Raw genomic sequence first — 21397 nt, 5'->3', positions numbered from 1 at the left:
CATGAACGAACCTCTGCAGGCTTCTGGTGGCTCAGGAGAAGAGGGACTAGGGGACCCTGTTTAGCCAGCACCTACTGTGCACCAGGCGCGTCTGTGTTACCTCGTCTATCCTCGTGGGAGCAGCGTCTTCCTCTCAGCTCTTCCAGGGCTCGGCACACAGTAGGTGCTCAGGGATGGTCTGTCGTCTTGAGTGGAGGCATCTCCCGGCCAGGTCCGGGATGACGACAAGCACCCGAGGGACTCCGTTGCAGCCCTGGGGACAGCGCTGTCTTCCAGACGAGACGCTGTGGTCCGCAGGCAAGCGGGTCGGCCGGCGCTCACACCAAACCTGCCTCCACTTGGACTCACCACTTGGCTTCTCTCCTGCCCTGGGCCTGGGCCCCGCTGGCACTCCAGGCAGGCACCTCCAGAGCAGGTTTCAGCCCTGCAGAAGGGTCTAGAAGGTTGTGGGGGTGCCCACTTTGAAAGACTTAAACCCCAACCCACCCCCTGGGCCCGAATAGACAGAGGCAGATGGAGAAGTCACACCTGGGTGGAGCAGGTGCCACTGACAGAAGGGACCCTGAGCCACTGAGCCCCCACCCCTCTGGTTGCCTGGGGACATCGGAAGCTGCGCCTTCCTGGAGCCCGGGCCTGGCCGCTGCAGTCCTGTGCTGGGCTCAAGAGGAAGAGAAGTGGCTCTGGATTCTGACGCACTCGGTTTAGGTCCCAGCTCTGCCTTTCACTGGATGCGACCCATGGACCACACTGAGCTTTTACAACTGTAAAGCGGAGACAAAGTCAGGTGTTGGTGGCAGCGTGGCACGGAGGGCAGAGATGACGCATTCTGCATGGACAGCAGCCTGTGTCAGTAGTGCGGGGGAAGTGGCTGTCACTCATACAACCCGTCATCTCATTGCTGTGGTCACTACCCGGGATGGGAAGAGGAGGACACCTGTTCCAGGTCTCTACCACCCACCAAAGACCCCACCAGAGGCTCCTGGTTCCCACTTGCTTTGGGTTTAGGAGGAGCAGCCAGGCAGGACCTTGGTGCCCTGACCTGTCTCTGGGTTAGGCATCCACTCTTCTACCCCTTGGGGTGGAGTTAATTTAATGTCTGGGTCCCCCTTCCGCTCTCCGTGGTCCTTTAATCTGGCACCACAGGACACCACCTGGCTTGCGGGCTGGCCTGCAGGATCCTGCTCTGGTGAGCAGGTGCTGATGGTGTCAGGTGGGTCCCCACATGCGGTGCCAGCCTGCCTGAGTCTCCAGGGCCTCTGGAAGCTGGCCGGTGCTCTGGCCCAGGGCGGGTCCGCCTTTGCTCTGCTGTGGCAGCTGCTGGGATCCCAGATGTCCATGTGGGAGGCACTCCCTGGACCGCACGGGGCCTGGCACTTGGTGGGGACTGTGGAGGCCTCCTGCTCCGGCCTTATTCAAGATGGGGCCACCTTGAGGTGCCAGGTCCCATATGCCCCCTGCCTGCCCTGGGACTGAGCCCAGGCCCCTCACTCCGTGTCCCCGCCGCTCAGCCCTGCCCTGCACTACAGGCTTCCCCTCAGACGGCTCCAGACGGCTATTTCAACCATCTGAAAGTAATAAGGAAGCAGCTTATGGATGAAATACCCTGAACATCAAGTTGTATCTTGTGGTCAGTGTTTCTTTCTGTCGAAACACTTCCCCTGGCCAAGCTGGGCTGGGGGAGGGGACCAAGGAAACTGCTTTCTCCACCTGAAACTCCTGGCAAGCCAGCTCTGCACAGGGCAGCCTGGACAGTGGGCCTGACCTTCGTGTCCCTCCCTGCCTCTGCCCCTTGGCTCCAGCCTCCACCAGAGCTGACCGACATGGTCCAGCTCCAGCACCTTCTGTGGCTCCCCGCTGTCTTTGGACTGACATGTGAGACCCACCACCTTGATCCCCACCCTCACCTGATTCTGGTGAGGCGTCCAGGATCCAAGGTCTAAGAGGGCCTGACTCAGAGATGGTGCCGAGAGGGAAGCCCTCCTTACACGCATGCCCCAGTTGCCTCACTGCCCCGCCTTTCATTCCCTGCCCTGCTGCCCCCCACCCCGCAGGTACCCTGGGGTCCTTCCATGTCCAGCCTTCCTCTGAGCTGGCCCCTCCCCCGGGAACCGCCTCTTGTCCTTTCCTGCAGCCAGTACTACTACCGCCTCTGGTCCCCAGGCCCCACCAGACCCCCTCAGTGGGGACCCCAGTGTCCCAGTCAGACCCTCTTCACACCCTCCAGTTCCTGCAGAGTGTCTGTCACCCCTGAGACTGGGCTGCAGGGCCAGGCCTTGGCTGCTGTATTTACTGCTGTGTCTTTAGGCCCTGCGCAGGGCCTGGTACATAGTAGGTGCTCAAGAAGCATTTGTTGGGTGGATTGATAGATGATCGACGGGTGGTGGGTAGGTAGATGGATGGGTGGCTGAGCCTTTATTTGTGGGCATCTGAAGCCCTTACTGATGCTCAGGAGCCCTGGGCCTAGCTAGGTTGGGCAACCTGGACCTCACTGATTCTCGCAGGAGGCCATGTGGCCCAGGGCCACAGACAAGGGCTTCGAAGCTGGGAGATATGCCCAAGGCATGGGGGGCCCAGAGCCGAGTTGGGTATGGTGCCTGCCCTCTGGGAGCTCGCTGTCCACCGTGGGAGACAGGGCAGCAGCAGAGCCGGTGTGATCGGGTGGCCTGGGCCAGTGCTCTGGGGCACAGAGAGGAAGGGACCTGTTCTTTAGGCTACCCTGGAGAAGGCTTCCTGGAAGAGGTGATGTTTGAATAAGCTTTATAGAATGAGCAGGTGTTGGCTGGTGGGACTGGTGTGTGTGTGTGGGGGGGGTTCTGCGCAGGGAGAACAGCATGGGCTAGAGTACATGGCATTTTCTGGGCACAGAGAGAAGGTTGGGAGTGTGGCATGGGGAGGAGGGAAGTAAAGCTACGGAGCTGAACCGAGATGCAAGCTGCCAGGCCAAGGGCTTTGAACTTCGTCTTGACAGCAGCGGGGAGCCACGGAGGGTTTTACAGGGAAGGTGCCTGCATCCATCTCTTCAGCTCTGATTCTGTAGCACCCAGGTCAGAGCCAGGAAATAGCACCCAGGTCAGGTCCAAGTGCGTCCCTGGAATTCTAAAATCCCTGGGCGTTCTTTTCCGGCCTCCCCGTTCCCCAGCCCTGCGCCATTCCAGTTCCCATCTCCACGCTCAGGTTTAGGCCCTGGGAGCCCCAAGAACAGGGCAAGAGATGGCTTGTTGTCGGCGGTCTTTGCACAGGTCTCCACTTAGTCTGGAGAAAAAGAAAAAGAAACCTGTTTGTGTTCTGCACTCGCCCTGGGGAGACGACGCTCTGATGACCTGAACATTTTGCAGAGAACCAAACACGTGAGAGAAATTCCTCCTCCAGGCCCCGCAGCCCCCCTCTCCCCCCTCCCCCCGCCTGCTGAGCGCCGCCTGCCCTGGGGCCGCTCCCCCTCGCGGGCCTCGCCCCCGCCTTCCGGGTCTCGCACACCGCAGGCCGCCTCTTTCAGCGCCGACGGAGCTGCGTCCGGCCTCCCGCAGGCCGAGGCGGAGTTCCCAGAGCCCTGCACCAGAACAGTCGTCCTGAATGCGCGCGGCCCCGGTGCTCTCCGAGGCCGCCCCACCCCTTCTCCGGCCCCGCCTGAGCCCACTTCACACCCAAGAAGGGTGAGGCTCAGGCGGGTGGGGGGGACTGGCCGGGGCCTCGCTGGGTGGGCGCCGGCCCGGCGGCTCTTCGGCTGTCAGCAGGGATGCCTGGGGTGGGGGAGGGCGCCCGGGAGGCCAGGAGGCCGGGCCGCCTGCCTGGGGACCTGGGCTGCTGGGCTCAGGACCCACATGGCTCGCGCCTCAGCTCTGCCCCCTGCTGGCCGGGGCTGGTGGCGCGCCTGGCTTTCCGCCTGCGCTGGGGAGACGGTAACCCCCCTGGCAACTGATACGGGCTCCTCCGCAGGGCTGAGCGTGCGGGTTCGCCTTTTAACCCAGAGGCTCGGACAGCCCACAGTCGCCTGCTCCATGTCCAGATCTGCGCTGTCATCTCGGTGCGGATGGTAGACCTCTCTGTGCTGGAGGGGGCAGACTCAGCCACCTCCCAGGGCAGGAACTGGAAGAGCTTGGGGTGGCTCCCCCCGCCTTTGGGCGAATTCCGGTGCTGTTGGCAGAAGGGAGGGGACGGGGTATTCCACAGGTGTTCTAGTGGTGCTCATCAGGACGCGGGTGGGTGCTCCCTGGGGGAGGTGTGAGCCTCCCTGCAGCAGCTGTCCTCCCAGAGGGACCCCCCTTCCTGCAGTCCTCCGTCAGCTTGGGGAGGGGAGGGTGCGGGCCTTGGCCCCAGGGGCACAGCAGAGCTGGGCAGGCGGGTGAGGACTCTTATTTACAAGGACTGGCTCCTCAGGTCCTAGGGCTCCCTCCCAGGTCCTGGCGGAAGTGCCAAGAGCAGCTCCGGCCGGCTGTGCGCCCAGCGTCATCACAAAACCCTACGTGTGCGGCAGGTCCCTGAGTTCTGTGGAAACCTGCGCCCTGGGCTCAGGGCAGAGCAGGCCAAGCCCCAGAGAGCGTGGAGGTGGGGACAGATGGCCCTGGCTGCTGGTCTCATCGCCTTGAGCTCTGCATTCCCTCTGAGAAACAGGAATTGTCCTTCCTAGAAAGATGTGGGGATTTATTGAGATGACATGTGTCAAAGGGCTGGGCATTCACTAGGAGATTAATAAATGCTCATGGCCAAGAAGAGAGAGACTGCCTTAGTTTGATGAGATCTAATTCTACACATCAGAGCCCCAAGTGGGCCTCCTTCTCTGCCCAGGCACCCCACCTTAGACTCTCGGCATGTGGGGCCAAGGGATTTTAGGGTCCCTCTGGTCATCCCTGTGCGTCCTCTGCTCACAAGGGTTCACCAGACACCTGTTCTGTGCTGGGCCTTGTGGGAGGGGCCACAGAAGGCAAATGGCACAGAAGGCCAGGGAGTGTCCCTGCCTGTCTGGAATGCGCAGCCTAGGGGCAGAGAGAGACCGGAAGCAGATAATTGCACAGGTAATGGGTAACCACAGTGGGCGGGGCTGCTGTGAGGAGGGGGCCGGGCAGGCGGGGGGCAGGGAAGGCTCTTCTGAGGTGGCCTCTGGACTGATGCTTGATTAAGGGCTTAAGGGAAGTTGGGAGGGGCGTTCTGGGCAGTAGGAAATGCAAGGGCCCTGTGGTGGGAGAGAACCTGGCTTGTTGGAGGTCCTGGCAGGAGCTCAGGTGGCCAGCCAGGTGAGCTTGGGCACTGAAGTGAGTAGGGAGCCCCTGAAGGGCTCTGCATCCGTAGTGAAGGTCTTCAATGTGGAGAATCGTTGCCAGGGTCTAACCCCTGGTGGATCAGGGATCCCAGGGCCTTCCACCAACGTGTATGGTAACAGCCACTCTTCTTAGCAGGGTCTGTGTGGCCGCCTGTGAGCTGCCCTTGCAGACATTCCTGCCATCCTCTCCTCCGGTCACCCTGGGCTCCTTTGAGTGTCCAGAGCAAGAGTGTTTTCCTGTGTGTCAGCATTTGCATGTGCTGTTGCCCCGTGGGAAACACCCTCCCCTCACCTGTGAGCTTGGGGCTCACCTTCTGACCCCCTGCCTCTCTGTGTGGTTAGGTTTTTGGGCCCTTGGAGATTTTCTGCTGCCTTTGAACCCCCAGCATCTTGTAACTGGGCCCCTGCTGGGGTTTTGAGCTCACTAACTGTAACACAGAGCCCAGCACTTAGCAGGTGCACCGTGCATGTTCGTTGAATGAATGTATGAATGTATGAATGAATGAATGAATAGCATGCTGCACCATGTAACTCATGCTGAACAGAGCTCATGGACTAAGAGGTACCCGCAGGGCTAAGGTGAGGCTGTCCAGAGCTCTTTCTCTAGCACTCCTGCTCCCCCCACCCCCAGTGCTGCTGTCCCATCCCTCAGCCAACACATAAAATGTTAATGTTCTCATTTATTCTTTAAAAATTAATTTAAAAATATTTTATGCGCGGCCTCAATCACAGTTGGGAACCATTTAATTACTCCCAAGTGGCAGGGCATCAGACAGCTGCCGTAGCTGGTTACACCGCCCCTGCTTGCATGGCCTGTTCGGAGCTGCTGTTTGGGATACGGAGGGCTCTGGCTGCTGCGGTGCCTCTGGAGGTATGTGGCTGCCGCTGGCCCGAAGCTATTGGGCTCCAGGGGCCATTTTTCTCTGCAGGAAGCACGTGGAGACCCGGCACAGCACTGGCATACTTTCTGCAGGCAAAGTCTGCCAGGCCCTGCAACACCCCTCTGCCCTGGCCAGGCACGTTCGTCCTTCCTGGGTACTCATGAGGACCCTGCCCTCCCTCGGGGCTTCCCAGCAGATTGAACTCTCGTGACTTGGGACGCCTCATGTATCTCTGCCACCACTTTCCTGCAGGGTGGCCTTGGGTCATGACTGGATCTCCCAGAGCCTCAGTTTCCCTGGCTGCCATCTGGGATCAGTCCTGGAGCCTGGTCTCGCAGGGGTGGCATGGGGCTCCGTGAACCAGTGAGAGGGCTTTATGTTCTTGTGAGGACGGCAAGTCTGTACCTGCCAGCTTCTCTGGTGACTCCAGGGGAAGCAGCATGCTGGGCTCATGGTCTGCAAGGCTAGTTCGTGGTCGTGTGTCATTCTCGTTCTGGAGCCCGGCCCAGGGGTCTGACCCCGAGTCCGGGTCAGGGGTGTCCCGGGACAAGTACATGATGGCTTAGCGTCCTGCTGGGTGAGAGCCAGAGCCAGCTCTTCTGGGCAAGCCCAGGATGCAGAGGGGCCTGGGGTGGCAGGCACCCGGTCGGGCTGGCCTGCGGGCTGCGCCCTGTGTATTCTGACGCCAGGAGTCTGTGTCTACTTTAGAGACACACAAGGTGAGGCTCTGGGGACGGTCTACCCGGCATGGCCGTGTGGAGGACCTGGACTGGGGAGGGCCTGAGCAACCAACGGAAATACCATCAGGACATGAGCTGCTGCTGGTGGGCACCCCCTCTGCCCAGTCCTCACATGGCCCCTCCTCTGGACAAGGTTCTCGAGAATCAGAGGCTGAGCTTTCTTCTGGCTAGGCCAGCAGATGGCCTGGGAAGGATCATGGGGCTGGGAGGGCAGAGCTGGGGTCCTGCGGCCAAAAAGAGGTGGGGGCCGGGAGGAGGCGGTCCCCATTGGGGTGGTCTGGGAAGCCCTCCGCGCATGGACTCATTGCCTTCCCTGCACCAGGCCCGTGTAGTCCTCGGGGGGCTGATGGCAGTTAATGGGATGGCTTCCTCCCCGTGACCTCCCCTCGTCCTGTCCCTCTGTCTGTGGCAAGCTTCCTTGGGTTACTTGTTCCAGGAGTATCTCCCCCTGGCATGTCCCCATCTCTCCCTCCCTGGGGTTCCATGTCTGGGCATCGCTCACTGAGATTTTCAAAGTGCTGCCTCTGGACTGGGGATGGGCAGGACTGGGTGGTCATCCTTCAAAAGTGGGCGAAGCACTGTGACCCGCGGCTTTTGCTCCGGGTGGCTCGGCCTTGAGGGTGCCCCCTGTTCTGCGCCAGGGCCCCTCCCTGGCCCCCTGGGCTGTGGGCTGGGCTGTCCCAAGGGGCCCCAGTGCTCAGGGAGGCTCCACATTGGGGTTATTGCTGCTGTTATCATCTCAAATTTCTGAATGCTTTTGAGCAAGTGGCCCCACGTTTTCCTTTTGCACGTGGCCTCGGACCCCGTGGCTGACCCTAGAGGCGTGTAGTGGGCAAGTGTGCCCCTCACTGCCCTCTCCCTCAGTCGACAAGAGCTGGGTGGTGGTGTGTGGTGGGGATGCATGGACGGGCTGCACGTCCGGTTGCCCTCAGAGGTGGCCTTCTGAAAGGGAGGTGAGGGCTCCTGCGCCCCGCCCGCTCGGCATTCCTGAGCTCGGCCCCTGAAGCAGGCCGAGCCGGGCTTTCCTCCTGCCAGGGTTTCCGAAACCAGGCTAATGAAGTGTCTCCTATAAAGTGTCATATAAAATAACCTGCCTTAAAGAATGGCCCATGTGGGGCAATTGGCTGCTGATGCAGGCAACAATTACAATGGTTGTTAACCCCCTGAGCTGTGAGCAGGGAAATGGAGCTAATTTGATATCTTCAGTTGCAAATTGCAGTTGTCAAGGCGGAAAGAAGAGGCAGGTACCTCGAAGGTGGTGACGCCTGCTTCCCTGGGTGCCGGCCACACTCTGCCCTAGCTGCAGCCCACCAGGCCTGGTGTGGTGGTGGCAGACAGGGGACCTTGGGGATGAGAACATGTGATGTTTGCTGAACCCTGTGCACACCACGCTCTGCTAAGGCTCCTCCGGTCATGTGATGGTGCCCTCAGGACGAAGTGACCTGGAAGCTGAGGAAGCCAAGGGTCTGGCCCAGGATCACCCAGCTAAATTGACACCATAGATGCGACTCTGTGTCTGACTGCGCCATTTGCAGACATGCCCAGGTGCTCTCAGGAGCCTGAGGATGGGTCCACAGTGGCCTCCAAGGGATTTGGGGGCAGCTCCTGCAGGCAGGTGGTAGGATGGTGTAGCAGGTGCCTGGGCCTCTGTCCGTGTTTGGTTCCTGGTGGGCCCACCAGCTCAGCTGAGTGACACCAGGCAGAGCAGGTGACATTTCTGAGCCTCAACCCTTCCATATGTAAGGTGGGTGTAGCAGTCCTGATACCTGGAGTGGCAGGTGTCTGCAAAGTGGCCGGCATGCCCTGCACCTGGCACTCCAAGGGTGAGGTGAGTGTTGCCTTCTGTGCTCCTGGCCCCACTGCAGAAAGACGTGACCTACGCAAGCGGTAGGTGGCAGAGCACGGCGATCAAGGGCTCAGGCCCCTCTGCAGAGCTCAGCATGGATACTTCCCCCTGGGTGACCCTGGGCCTGTTCTGTGAGCTGCCTGCCTCATTTTCTCCACCTGGAAAATAGGGCTAATAGTAATAGTGTCTGCCGCATGTGTGGTTTGCAGGACAGACTGAGTTAATACACAATGTAGAGTAAGTGTTCAAAATGGAGGTGCCCTGCACCTACAAAGTACCTGCCTTGTAGCACCTGTGTCCCATGAGGGGGACAGACAGGTCTCGTTAGGGGGATCCTGAGGCCTCCAGGTGCAGCAACTGGCCAGGCCACAGCTGGGAAGTGGCAGCGCAGGGCCTTCCTCATGAAGCAGGGGTGTGATGTGCTTGCCCAGATGGTGGAGGGTTAGGGAGCCTCTGGGGCAGCTGCCTGCAGGCGTGCATTCCCAGACGTTGTGAGTGAAGGCCTCCACGGGGTCTGCATGCCGGCCCCCACCCCTGCCGGCCATGCATGTAAAGGCAGCCACCCCCCCTGCAGTCATTTGGACTTAACAACTGTCAGGCAAGTAGGGTTGCCTGCCCCCCGTCCCCAGTGTGGGCCTGAGGTCTGGGGTCTCAGTGAGCTAGCTCTCTGCTGAGTCCTGGGTCACCAGGCCCTCAGAGCAGATGCTGGGCATCCTCAAGGAGGCACAGGATGAACAGGGCCATGGGTCACCAGGAGGCTAGGCTGTGCTTATTCCATGGAGCATTCTAGAAATGGAGGAAAATCAGGTGAACTGCCCAGCATCCCTGAGCCTTTGCTGCCATTGCGGGCAGGAGCGGGAAGGTCAGCCATCAGGGTCAGCGAGCTTTTCTGTGACAGCAGTGGCCGGTCCCTAGTTGCCTGGGGGCTGGAACACACACGGGGTGGGGCCGGGACAGTGAGGAGTGGGGACGGCTGAGACGGGTGGTCCCCAGCTCTCCTTGAAGTGGGTGAGGGCAGAGCAGTGCAGGTGGTCCCACCCACTCAGCCGCAGAGGGGAAACCCGAGGCGGGGGACAGAAACATGCCTTTGACCCATGGTCCCTCTCCAGGCAGGGTGATGGGAAGTTGGGGGAACAGGTTCGGGTTTGGAAGTGAGGGCTGCACGGCAACGTGAGTGAGACCCGTTCCTCATGTGCTGGGCTCCCCACACCCCGACTCATCACATGTACTCACACAGTGATTCAGAGTTCTTGTCATGAGGAGCCCAGATGGATGGGGGGTTGGGGCCCAGGATTCTGGGGGGCCACGGAGTTTGGAAGCTCTGCCTTCCAGCTTTGGGAACCACCCGGACCCCCCAGCCGCAGCACTGTGGGTGGTGGACAGCACGGTGGCCCTCCTTTCCATAGCCCCGGGGAGGCTTTGGTCTGCTCTCCGTCCTGTTGCCGAGTGGGAGGGTGGGCTTCCCTGAATGGAGGGTGGGCTTCCCTTCAGGGATCTGGTTGGATTCGATGGGGATGGGCAGGGGTTTTACCTTGTGATAAAAATGTCACTCGCACCATGCTGGGGCCTGATGTTCAGAGGAAAGCTTGGGAGCTGTAGAAGCACTCTCCAGAGAGCAGAGACCGTAGCATTTATTTCTGCTTGGCGTCTGTTTAGAAACCTTAAAACTTTATAATGTGTGGCACGGGAAAGACTGAGAATACAAAGCCTGAAAAACAGATCAGCTATGATTTCAGAACAGCAGAACTTTACCCTGTCTCTTCACTTAGCATCACACGTGCCGTGATTGGGAGGCACTGGGGTGCCCTGCCAACAGCCCCATCCCTTTACGGCAGCCCTCAGGGACAGGCGGTGGTGTGGGTTTCTCCAAACTGGGCCCCCAGGGCTCTGTCCAGGGTGATTTGATGGAAATAGCTGAGTATGTGCTCCAGCAACTCCATGTCCAGCTGTGTGACCACAGACAGCTCCCAAGACCTCTCCAAGCCTCAGTTTCTCATCTGTGAGATGCAAGGACCCTAAAACCTCTGACCATAGTGTCTCTTTTCTGCTTAAAATCTGTAAATGACAGTTTATTGCTCTCGAGGTGGAGCCCGAGTGCATTGACAGAGCCACAGCCCCTAGGAGACTGCGTCCAGCAGTGGCCGCGGACTCTCCCCGCCCCCAGCCGTCCGTCTCCCGAGTGGCTCTGTGCCCTTCAGGCTCTTGCCCCTGGGTTTTCGCTGTGGCCAGTCCCTCTGCCTGGGGCACTTTCTTCCTCCTTCCTTCATCTTCCTCCTGCTGTCTTGTCTCTCGCCACTTGTCTCTCTTTCTTCAAGGTTGGTCTAGCTAAAGGTTTATTGTTTCTATTTATTTCTTCAAAGCACTGACTTCTTGTTTCACTGATTTCTCTCTATTATTTCTCTGTCGTCTATTGCACCTATTTCTGCTCCGATCTTTACTGTTCTTGCTCTTCTGGTTACTCGGGCCTGGCTTGCTCTTCTTGTCTGTAGATTCTTGAGGTGGAGCTTAGATGATTGATTTTAGATTTTGTAATTCCTTCCTAATGTAAGCATTTAAAACTATGAATTTCCCTCTTGACGCTGCTTTAGTTGCTTCCCTTACATCGCAGTACATTGTGTTTCATTTCACTCACTTTAAGATCTTTTCTCATTTCCCTTGTGATTTCTTCTTTGATCCATGGGTTGCTTAGAGATGTGTTGTTGATTTTTCAAGTATTTGAGGGTTACCCAAATTTCTTGCTATTGTGATTACTAATTTCATTCTGTTGTGGTTGGAGAACATATTATGTATGATTTCAGCCCTTTTATACGTAGACTCATTTTACAGTCAAGCATGTGATTTTTCATGGAGAACATTCTCTGTGTCCTGGAAAAAAAATGAAAAGAATCCTGCTGTTGTTGGGCAGAGGGTTCTATAAACGTCACTTAGGTCAAGTCGGTGGGCAGTGGTGCTCAGGTCTTCTGTATCCTTACTGACCTTCTGTCTTGTTCTAAGCATTTTTAGAGAGGGGTATTGAAATCTCCAACTGTAATTGTTGAATTGTGTTTTCCTCCTTTCCATTCTATCCGTTTAGCTTTATGTATTTGGGGACTATGTTGTTAGGTGTTTATACATTTGTACTTATTATATCTTCCTGAGGGATTGACCCTCCTTCAGCATCACTTACATGTCCTTTCTCCAGGGAGGTCTTTCCAGGTCACAGATGGCACTAGTCTCCCCTGTCATGAGTTCCTATGACTTCCTGTATGTTCTCTGTTATAATCTTCATCAAACTTTAGTGTAACTGCTTGAAATTCCATGAGACCAGGGAGCACGTCAAACGTAGGCAGCTCTTCGTGCCTAGCACCCAACAGAGTCCGCACGGAGTAGTAGGCTCTCTATAAATATTTGTTGACTGTATAGGATCATGTCTGTTAGGAATATTATATTAGCATCGGTTATCATTGCTCCTGCGAAGCAGCACTATCTTCAGCCACAAACATTTGGAAAAAAACATTAGTGCTTGAGGAGAGCTGTGACCCAGCACGCCTAGGTGCCACCTAAATGCTCCCTGAGCAGAAGCGAGTCAGGATGCGGCCTTCACCCGAGGGAGACTGTCAGGGCAGCTTCTCTGGATCTCCCCTGCTTGGGGCCACTCAGGGTCACCTGTCTGAGGTGGGGCACATGCCCCAGTGTCCTCCAGTCTCCCTTTGGAATCGATCTAGCGCTGGCTTATCTATGGGCGATGTCTGTCAGGCTCTCCACACACGGTGGGTGTCCTTGGAAGCCGGGCTCCATTCACAGTGGACTTCCCACATGCCATGCCTTGTGCCAGCCCTTGAGGATGTGATGGTGAATAGGAATAAGAAGCACCTACATGCCAGGCGTTCTGCTGTGCAGCTGTGCCCAGCTCATGACAGTCCCACGAGGCAGAGCTTCCTGCGGCCCTCTGTAGGCGAGGGGCTCAAGACCCAGGGAGGTTCAGCATTTTGCCCAAGGCCACACAGCAGCGAGGTGCGAAGCAGAGAGGTTCTGAATCCCACGCTTATTTCCACCCCTCCCTTCCTCCCGGAGAGGCGAGGAATGCCGCTCTGATTCTGTGGGTGTCCAGGCCATTTTCCTCCCAGATTGAAGTGCTGTGTGTATAACCACAACACCTAAAATGGAGATAAAAAATTATGTAGTAACTACAGTTTAAGGCAAATTAACCTTGATAGGATCTTTAATGTCATGTATTAGACTATTTTCCCTTGGTAACGCATTAAAACTGTCAAACCTGATATGATCGCACAATTAATGAGATTACACATGATGTAAATTTCAATTCATTATCATGGTGTCTGTGCTAATAGGCTTGCGGATCACAGCCGGAAGCCATGCTCGTTTGAAAGGACGACTTTCTGTGAATCGCATGAAATGAGCAGGTGGAGAGGTGACCGTGGCTCTGAGGGACTGGAGTGAACATGGACGGAGATCACAGCCACGACGTCAGACTGGTTGAGAGCGTCCTTCCTGACGCCAGGAAGCCGGAGGCCGACGGGAGACCAGCTCCTGGGCCCGCTTCCGGATCCCGGGGAGTCGCCCACCATCGCCTGCGGGTCCTCCAGGCCCCTCGCTCCTCTAAAGCTGCTGCTTTCCCGCAAGAATCATGAAACTGGAGTTCCTTCAGAGAAAGTAAATCACACGAGGGAGTTCTTCTGTGAACTTGAGGAGTAACAAAAATAACTCCTATTTCTTGAGACTGTGCAGTGCATTGGGCTGGTTATCAGATGCTCGTCACGCATTCATTTATGCCGCCTCCCAAGGGCCCGGCTCCTGTCATCAGCCCCCGCTTTTCAGATGATGAAACTGAGGCACCCGATGCCGAGAAACTGGACCAAGACCGTGTGGCTAGCTGGGATTGGATTGGAATCCTGTGTTTTTAGCAGTTGTCTTTTCTGCCCTTTGGGGACTGGAAAGCAAGCCGTCATTATGTATCATTACACATCTGGTGTTAGCATTCTCCTTGGCTGATGCAGTGGAGGATGCCCCCCACCACCCAATACATGGTGAGGGGAAACTCCGTTTTATGAACATGCACTTTGTGTGCATTCCTGAGCGAGGGCTGGAAATGCACTGGGGACTCGATCCTCACAACAAGCCTTCCCGGTGGGGTGTCTGCCTGAAGGAGCTGAGGCCCGGGGCAGCACCGCTGGCTGCAGTGGCTGGGGTTTGGGCCCCAGTCTGCCTCACCCCAAAGCTCTTGCCCAGTCTCCCTACCTGGCAGTGGGTGGGGCAGGGCCACTGTACCTTGGTGACAGTTCTGGACAATCACAGATCATCCCTGGGGTGTCTCGGCATCTCTGCTTCAGACAGACCTGCTGCCTGTCTCTCTGCCTTCCACACGCGCATTTTATCATGAAGATGTCATCCTGTGCCCGGATGCCTGGCAGCCGTGTCTCAGTGCCCTGCCGCTGCTGCTTCATTCCAGGCTCTGTGCTGGGCTCACGTGCTGCAGCCTGATCAGACATGGCTCCTGGGGAGGGAGGCCACAAAGTGACCATGAGGTGGACATGCAGGACAGAGGTGAGCCGAGCGTGGTGGCACCAGAGGAGAAGCAGATAGTCTGGGGCCAGCAGAGGGCTGGGGAGGGGCAGACAAGACCTCATAATGCGGGAGAGATGCTGACCAGGTCACGTGTGGTCTCCAGGGAGCTGGCCCCTGAGTGGACAGCAGGGCCAGCTGAGCCAAGGTGCAGGGCCTTCTGGGGACTTCAGCAGCTCCCGGGGTTGGGCAGGCCTGGATGGGGTGGGCAGACACTGGGCGTTATTTCCCGCTGACTCAGGCGTGCAGGGTGACATGGTAGGAGGAGCGCCGTGGTGGGGTCCAGACGGCAGCCTCTCATGCCCGCCCCACCTGGAGTTTCTCCCAGGTGAGGGCTTGGACAGGTGAATGCACCTCAGGCCGAGGGACGTGAGGGTCACTCTGCAGGCAGTTAGGAAACTCACTGGAGCCCGGGCCTGGCCTTTCGCACCTGGGCATCCCGGCTGCTCCTCTGCAGCCCTGCGTGGACGTCACTCAGAGAGGAACGGAAACACCACCCAGGACGAGGGTCTCTGAACGCGGTGGCTGCTGGCTGCCGCTGTCCTGGTTTCCCGATTCCAGTCGCCCTACAGCTGGTGCTGCCAGCTGGGGCCAAGAACAACCAGGCGAACTTTAGAAAGGGGGCTTGGGGCACACGCACCAAAGGTAGTGTCCAGCGCCAGCAGAAGTACAAGGAAAGGCACTCCATGCCCTTCTCTGCGTTGCTGGGCGCTGAAGCAGCCTGTGTCTTACGGAGCACACACACCCCATGGTGGAGGAATCCCCTCTGGGCGGCCCTCTGAAGACGGCACGCGTTCCCGGTCAAGAAAACTGGCTACTGAGGATATTCGCAGCGCCAACAATCAGGAGGCGGCTCTGATGCCACCGTGGGGGCTGCGGCGATATGCCAGCCTGGGGACCTCTTGAGATCAGTGTAGATACTTTGGAGTCAGTTTGGCGATCACACAATGGACAGAAGAGCCTGATGGTGTGTGGACAAGGGGGCGAGCCCTCGGGGGGCCCTGCAGCGGGTCCGGGTGCCCTGCTGGGAACGGTGGCCCTTGGTGTCGGGTTGCAGGCCCATCGTCCCTGGCTGCTCTCTGGGGGGTGGGGGTGGGGAGCACTGCCTGGGTGGGGCTGCTCGGTTGGCTGGAGCCACTGTGGGGTGTCCAGACTGGATTTAGGGTGCCCTACATCAGGGTGCCGTGCTGTCTCACCACGCGCGTGGCCACTTGTTGCCCCGTCCTGGGACCAGGCCAGCCAGGGCAGTGGGCCCTGACACCAGCCCTGCCCTCCTGCGAGCACACACTGCCTCTCTCTGCCTGGGCCCCTCCCAGGCCCCTGCCTGGCGGCTGGGGCAGCACCAGCCTCTGCCACCTGATTCCCGTCCCCATCACTGCAGCGAAACAAGCTGGGTGGCGAGCTCCCTGGCGGATCCTCATAGCGGCCTGGCCGCGGCGAGTGGGGGCTCTACCCTTGTTACTCATGTCGCTGGACTGCTTCCCCCTCGCCTCTCCCCCCTCCCCTGCCCGCCTGGCCCTCCCCTTGCCTGCCCTCCGTTCCACTGCTTCCAGCTCTCTGTCTCTCTGTCTCTCTCTCTTGTCTCTCCCCTTCTGTCTCTGCCTTCTGTGTCTCTTCTCCCTCATCTGTGCCCTCCTTGTTAAATGGGTTCTGGACACCGGTTCTCTGCTGAGGGAGCTTCTGTGGGCAGAGGCCCTGTCCACCCTCCCGCCCGCTCACTTCCGGGCATTCACTCACCTGTCCTTCCCCCACCACACGCACAGCGTTTCCCTCTCGCCTGTGCCGGGTCTGGGGGCCACTGCGAAGGGCGAGTCTGGTGGAGTTAACTGCTTCATCTCGGCTCCCTGGGCCCTCCTGTGTGCCCACGTGTCACAGTCCCAAGCACTCTAAGTTGTGGAATGTTCCATGCAGCCCCATCTCCCTCGCCAGACGATGGAGGCTCCCAGAACCCGGGCCAGGTCTTCCTCATCCCAGCACCAAGCCCAGGGCACCTGGCCTATCACAGCTTTCAGTCAGCTCTAGTTTGAATGAATGAATGAATGAAGCAACCATCTGGTCCAGCTGCTCAGTTTTACAAATGAGAACGTGCGTGCGGGTTGTCCAGGGCCGCACAGCAGGTTTGGGGGGCCCGGGCTCACCCTAGCCCCCTGCATCCTGCTGTCTCTGACCTCATGAGCTGGGGGTGGGTGGGTGTCATGGGGTGTCTTTGCTTGGGCTTAGTCTCCGGGGGGAATGCCAGTGGGCCGGGCTCCCAGCAGGTGCCTGGCGGGCTCTGGACAGGGAGGGCTCTGTGTTGCTACCCTGCTCAGTGCCGCACATGTGTTAGAGAGACTGGGACAGGTGAGCCCACATGACTCACACCTGCCTGTTCGTGCCAGGGTGGGAAGTCGGGGGATCTGCTGACGGAGAGCACCGGGATGAGTGCCCTTGACAGCCAGAGATTTCGCGTGTCTGAAAAACAGAGCTTTGGTGATGCTAAGACCTTTGTCATCCTGGGGTGTGCATGGGGCTGATCACGCTGCAGGCTGAGCCCTATAGCCCTGGGTCCCGGGAGGCTTCAGGCACCCAGGGCTGAGGCGAGGGAGGGTCCCTGTGCGAGGTCCTCCTCTCTGCTAGGAAGCAGGTCGGAGAGGCAAAGTCCGGCTCCCGCAGGACTGCTGAGGGCATGCCAGCCTGATTCTGGAGCTCCTCACCCCGCCTGTGATAGACTGTTCCAGGAAGGGCGAGTCCTGGTCTGCAGGGGGTGGAGGGTTCAGGGCCGCCTGAAGAGGTGAGGGCCAGGAGGGACCCAGGGGGTGCCACAGGCAGCAAGGTGGCCGCTGCGCCAGCTGAGCAGGGGCATTCCCACGGGTGTGTTGGAGCAGGGCAGGAGGGGGCCTGGCTAAGACAGCTAAGGGGGCATGTACCCTGGCAGGTACCCAGCTGCGCAGATGCTGGAACTCCAGGGGGCTGGCAGGTCTCTTCCCAGGGCCCAAGGGAGTACCTCCACCAGCCTGGGCTGCAGTGGGGCCTCCAGGTCGTCTGTTAGGAGGGTCTGGTACCCACCCTGGGCCCAGGCAGCTTGGCGTGGGGGTGCTCAGACTGCTGTGTGGATCCCCGAGCTCAGGCCCTGGAGGGGTCTGGAGTGGGCCATGCCACGGGGGTCTGCCACGACGGCCCATCTCCCAGCTTGAGGCATCACCCAGTGAACTGTGGGGCACTCAGGCTCAGAAGACAGGCAGGGGGGTATATGCCTATACCCTGGCTGCTGCCCTGGGGTCGCCTCACTTTGCCCAGGGTGAAGCCAAGGCCCTGGGCCAGCTGTGGGAGGGCAGCCCTCCTGCACTGTCTCACCTGCTGCTGTGACTGTGGGGAATCGCAGGGCTGGCTGTGTTGGGATGGGGGAGGCAAAACAGGGGCTTAGCGTTTCCTCTGCTCTGGGCCATTTAAGTCTGACCGTCTCTGTTATTTTAACAGAACTTTAGGTGATGTGCTTTTCACGAGCAGGAGGCCCAGGAGCTGGTGAGGGTCTCTTTGGGACAGCCTAGTGATATCATTGGATCAATATTTAAAACCCGGGCGAGCCAGTCACAGTGGCCTGGAAGCAGTGCCCACTCTCCTGGCTGAGGCCCCCTGTGCCCCTGACCCCCTCTCTGTCCACTTTTGGAATTTCCAGCTCCGTGCATCCATGTCACCATGGTTCTGAGCATGGGCTTGGTGCCGCATCAGCGGCGTGAGTCGAGGCCCCTGGTTTTGTTCTGTTCTCTGCTCTGTGGCTTTGCAGTGACCTTCAGAAGAGCCCCACGCCTACACAGCTCCTCCAGGTCCAGAGTCCCTCGGGCACCAGAGGGCAAAGCCTGCCTGCAGAACTGGGCCATGGAGGGGAGAGCCCGCCGCTGGAGGCTAGTGGAGGCCACACTCAGCTTGATTGGAAGGCAAAGCTAGCCCATCTCACCCAGGGTAAAGCAAGACCTGACTTCTGCTCTTGTGACCCCCACGAAGGCATCCCAGGGTGCTTTTACAAACCAGAGCAGGGAGGAACCCCGGCCAGTGAGATAAGAAAGCGGGGTAACCTGAGTGGTGCACGAAGGACCGCGAACAGTGGGCTGTGAAACCCTGGGCTCGGTGTGGAGAAGCGGGACCCCCAGTAGGTGGAAGCAGATTTGGCTTCACTAATCGGCCAAGCGCTGATTTACTCTTCTTGCGTGACTGGAGGGGTTCATCGAGGATGATGTTACTTGGTACATCTTGCAGTTTATAAAGTTGGATGTAGCTTTTTTCAATGCTTTGTTTATCTGAATCTCATCTTTTGTTTGCAAACAGTATCAAGAGATAAGAAAACACACATATAAACAGGAATCCCCCACCCCTCACTTTAGTGATAACACTCAATCTGTTCTCTGTATCGGTCCAGCTAGTGATGTTTTTGTTTGCATATTTCTAGAATTGTGGAAGAATCTCTGGGCTCATTTGGAGGGACCAGAGCTGAGGCCCTGGGGCCAATGAGAGTCCCCTCTTCACCCCCTTCCTCTCCTCTGGGGACTGACTTTCCAGTGAACCCCCTCATGTCCCTCTGGGTTTATGGTGTCCCCTGCCCCTTGCCCCCCGCCCCCATGCCCCCTCCCCCTGGCCTCAGAACATAGCCTTTTGGCTTAGGACAATCTCAGGACATTTCTGGACAAATAACTGCTATACAACCTGTATCAGTCAGGCGAACTTGCTGCTGTAACAACCCCCCCCCTCACTGTTCCTGGTTTATCACCATAAATGCTCTGTCTTTGTTTATGCAGCCACGGGCTGGGCAGGCCTGGGGGGGCCTCAAGTCCTTCATTCCCTGCATGGCCAGGAAAGGGAATGCACAGGGCTGTGGGGTCTGTAAGGGAGCGAGGGTCCCGATGGCCGGCAGCTGTGAGACCCAGGGCTGTGCTCAGAGTGATGGAAATGTCGGGAAAATGTTGAAAATAGGAACTCCAAAATTGGCAAAAACCACCTTCCTGTCCTTTCTGCCCCAGGGCTCCTGAAATGTGTCTTGTGTCAAGTCCTGGGGGAAAGGGAATGGCCTTTGGGGAACACTTAGCATTCCTTGGCTCCCAGTCAGTTCTTATTGCCTGAGATCATGAAATCCGGGGGCTGTGGGGCTTCCTGGCTGCGTGGCAGGCCAGACGTAGGAGGCAGAGCTTCCTCTGCTGGGATCCCTCCATGCCCCACCTACGCCCTGACCTCACTGCCTTCCACCTCCCCTGGCATCTTGACTCCAGTTGCTCTGGCCTTTGTGTCCGTGCAGCTGCCCAAACTTATTACCGCAGGGCCTTTGCACTGACTTTCCTCTGCTTACAACCTTTCACCTCCCTGTGTGTCTGACTGCTGCCTATCTTATCAGACAACCCAAGGAGGCCTAGCCCCTGGCTCCCATGGCTTGTCACCATGTGACGCAGTGTGCATGCTGCTTATGTATTCGGTTTGTTTTCTGTGTTGGCCCCTGTCTTAGTCTGCTCAGGCTTCTGGGGCAGAATGCTACAGCCTGGGGGCTTAAACAACAGATACTTGTCTGTCGCAGGCCTGGAGGGCGGAAGTCTGGGGTCAAGGTGCGGGCAGACTTGGTCCGGGGTGATGGCCCTCCTCTGGCTGTGAGCGGCCACCTCCCCGCTGTATGCTTGCAGAGCCTGTCACCATGCGGGGAGAGGGGCCTCTTTGTCTTCCTCTTCTCGTAAGGACTCGATCCCACCATGAGGCCCCGTGGGCAGGACGCCCTGCCCGCCCAGGCCTCTCAAGGGCTAACGCCGCCGCACTGTGCTTAGGGCTTCGGCAGATGAATTTTAGGGGGACACAAACATTCTGCCTGTTGCACACTGTAACGTGAACCCCAGAAGGGGAGGGATCGAGTCTGCCCTGTTCGAGGCTGTGTCTTCAGGGACTCACGTGGCACCTGGCCCTGATGGTCCCTCCCGAGTGTTTGCTGGGTGAACCAGTGAACCCCTCAATGAGGGAGTACTCATCCAGGATTTCAGAAGATGTCTCCAGTCCTGTCCTGCTGATTGGGCCCAGGTTCCTCCTGGAGGCGACTGGCCGGCCGCTGCTCTGCCCTGACACGTGCCCGACATTTTATATCCACTCTCTGCTCTTTCCACCCAGCTGGCGAGAGGTATCCGGAGCCCTGCTGTGGAGAGGAGGAAGCCCCGGTGAGGGCTGTAGGCGGCCTGAGCCCTTCCGCCCGCGCCCGCCCAGGCCTGGCCCTTGGCGGTCCTGGTGCCTGCATCCCGGCATCTGTAGCTCTGTGCCTCGACCCCCTGCCCTTGGGACTTGGTGAGGGGCCAGCTCAAACCTGCCTCAGAGCTCGGCCTCGGCTCTTTTATTTGAATCGATCTGATTATAGTATGTGGCACATGATTGTATTGGCGTGACTTTTGGTCCCAGTCCCAGATGTGAACATTTGGGCTGTAGAGTGAGGGAGAGAGCAGACCACAGACTCGTGTCCCAGAAGCTTGCCTCAGCCGGGAGCGGCGTTTGCTGGGAGGCCCCCGTGTCAGTTACCAGAGCAGCCTGGCCCTGCCTAACTCTGGGGCTGGTTCAGTTGGTTAATGGATTTAAGGAGGTGCTAATTGCACACTTGAAGTGTTAATAAATCTCTAATTAGCAACAGTGCTAACTGAATGAGAATTCTGTTCTTTCAAGGTGACTTAACCTTCCAGAAGCTCAGGTGTTTAGGAAGATTACATGAGATAATACAGGGTCTGTTGGGGGAAAGTAGAGGGAAATACAGTCCTTTCTTGTTTGCACCAAGAGGTCTAATTTTGACCTGATTCCTGTCTGACCATCAGCTCCAGTGGGGGCAGTTGTGTTGTAAAATCTCAGGCGCCCCTGGGCCCTCTCCCTAGCCCACCCACCTTTGGTGGGGGGAAGGGGCTTCTGTGTGCTGTGCTGGCTTCAGACAGAGGCTGGCGAGGAGGGGGTGCCCCTGCTGACGGACCGTTTCAAGGTGGGCCCTTGGGATTCTTTGTGCCTCCACAAGAGCTTCCTACCAAAAGTATTTGGGTGCCCCTGTTCCCAAGGAGGGGAGTGAGCAACTCAGAGAGAAACGGCCACCGCGGTCTCTCTGATGTGAGGGAGGTGGTATCACTGTCAGGAAGGGATGCGG

At 58.2% G+C, this 21397-nt stretch overlaps 1 protein-coding gene and 1 long non-coding RNA gene across 3 annotated transcripts in view; both read left to right on the top strand.

Annotated features, from left to right (window-relative positions):
* SORCS2 (sortilin related VPS10 domain containing receptor 2) overlaps positions 1-21397 on the top strand; it is a 438806-nt gene that overhangs the window by 115789 nt on the left and 301620 nt on the right. The gene's annotated exons all lie outside the window — the stretch shown is intronic.
* Positions 3438-4473, top strand: LOC118967392 (uncharacterized). The gene is made up of 3 exons (XR_005054380.2): positions 3438-3650; positions 3934-4021; positions 4375-4473. It is a non-coding gene; the product is annotated as an uncharacterized lncRNA (long non-coding RNA).

Source organism: Manis javanica, chromosome 5 (genome assembly GCF_040802235.1).
Source record: "Manis javanica isolate MJ-LG chromosome 5, MJ_LKY, whole genome shotgun sequence".
Taxonomy (NCBI): Eukaryota; Metazoa; Chordata; class Mammalia; order Pholidota; family Manidae; genus Manis; species Manis javanica.
Note: the sequence above shows the minus strand (reverse complement) of the source record. Positions and strands in the feature narration are given on the sequence as shown.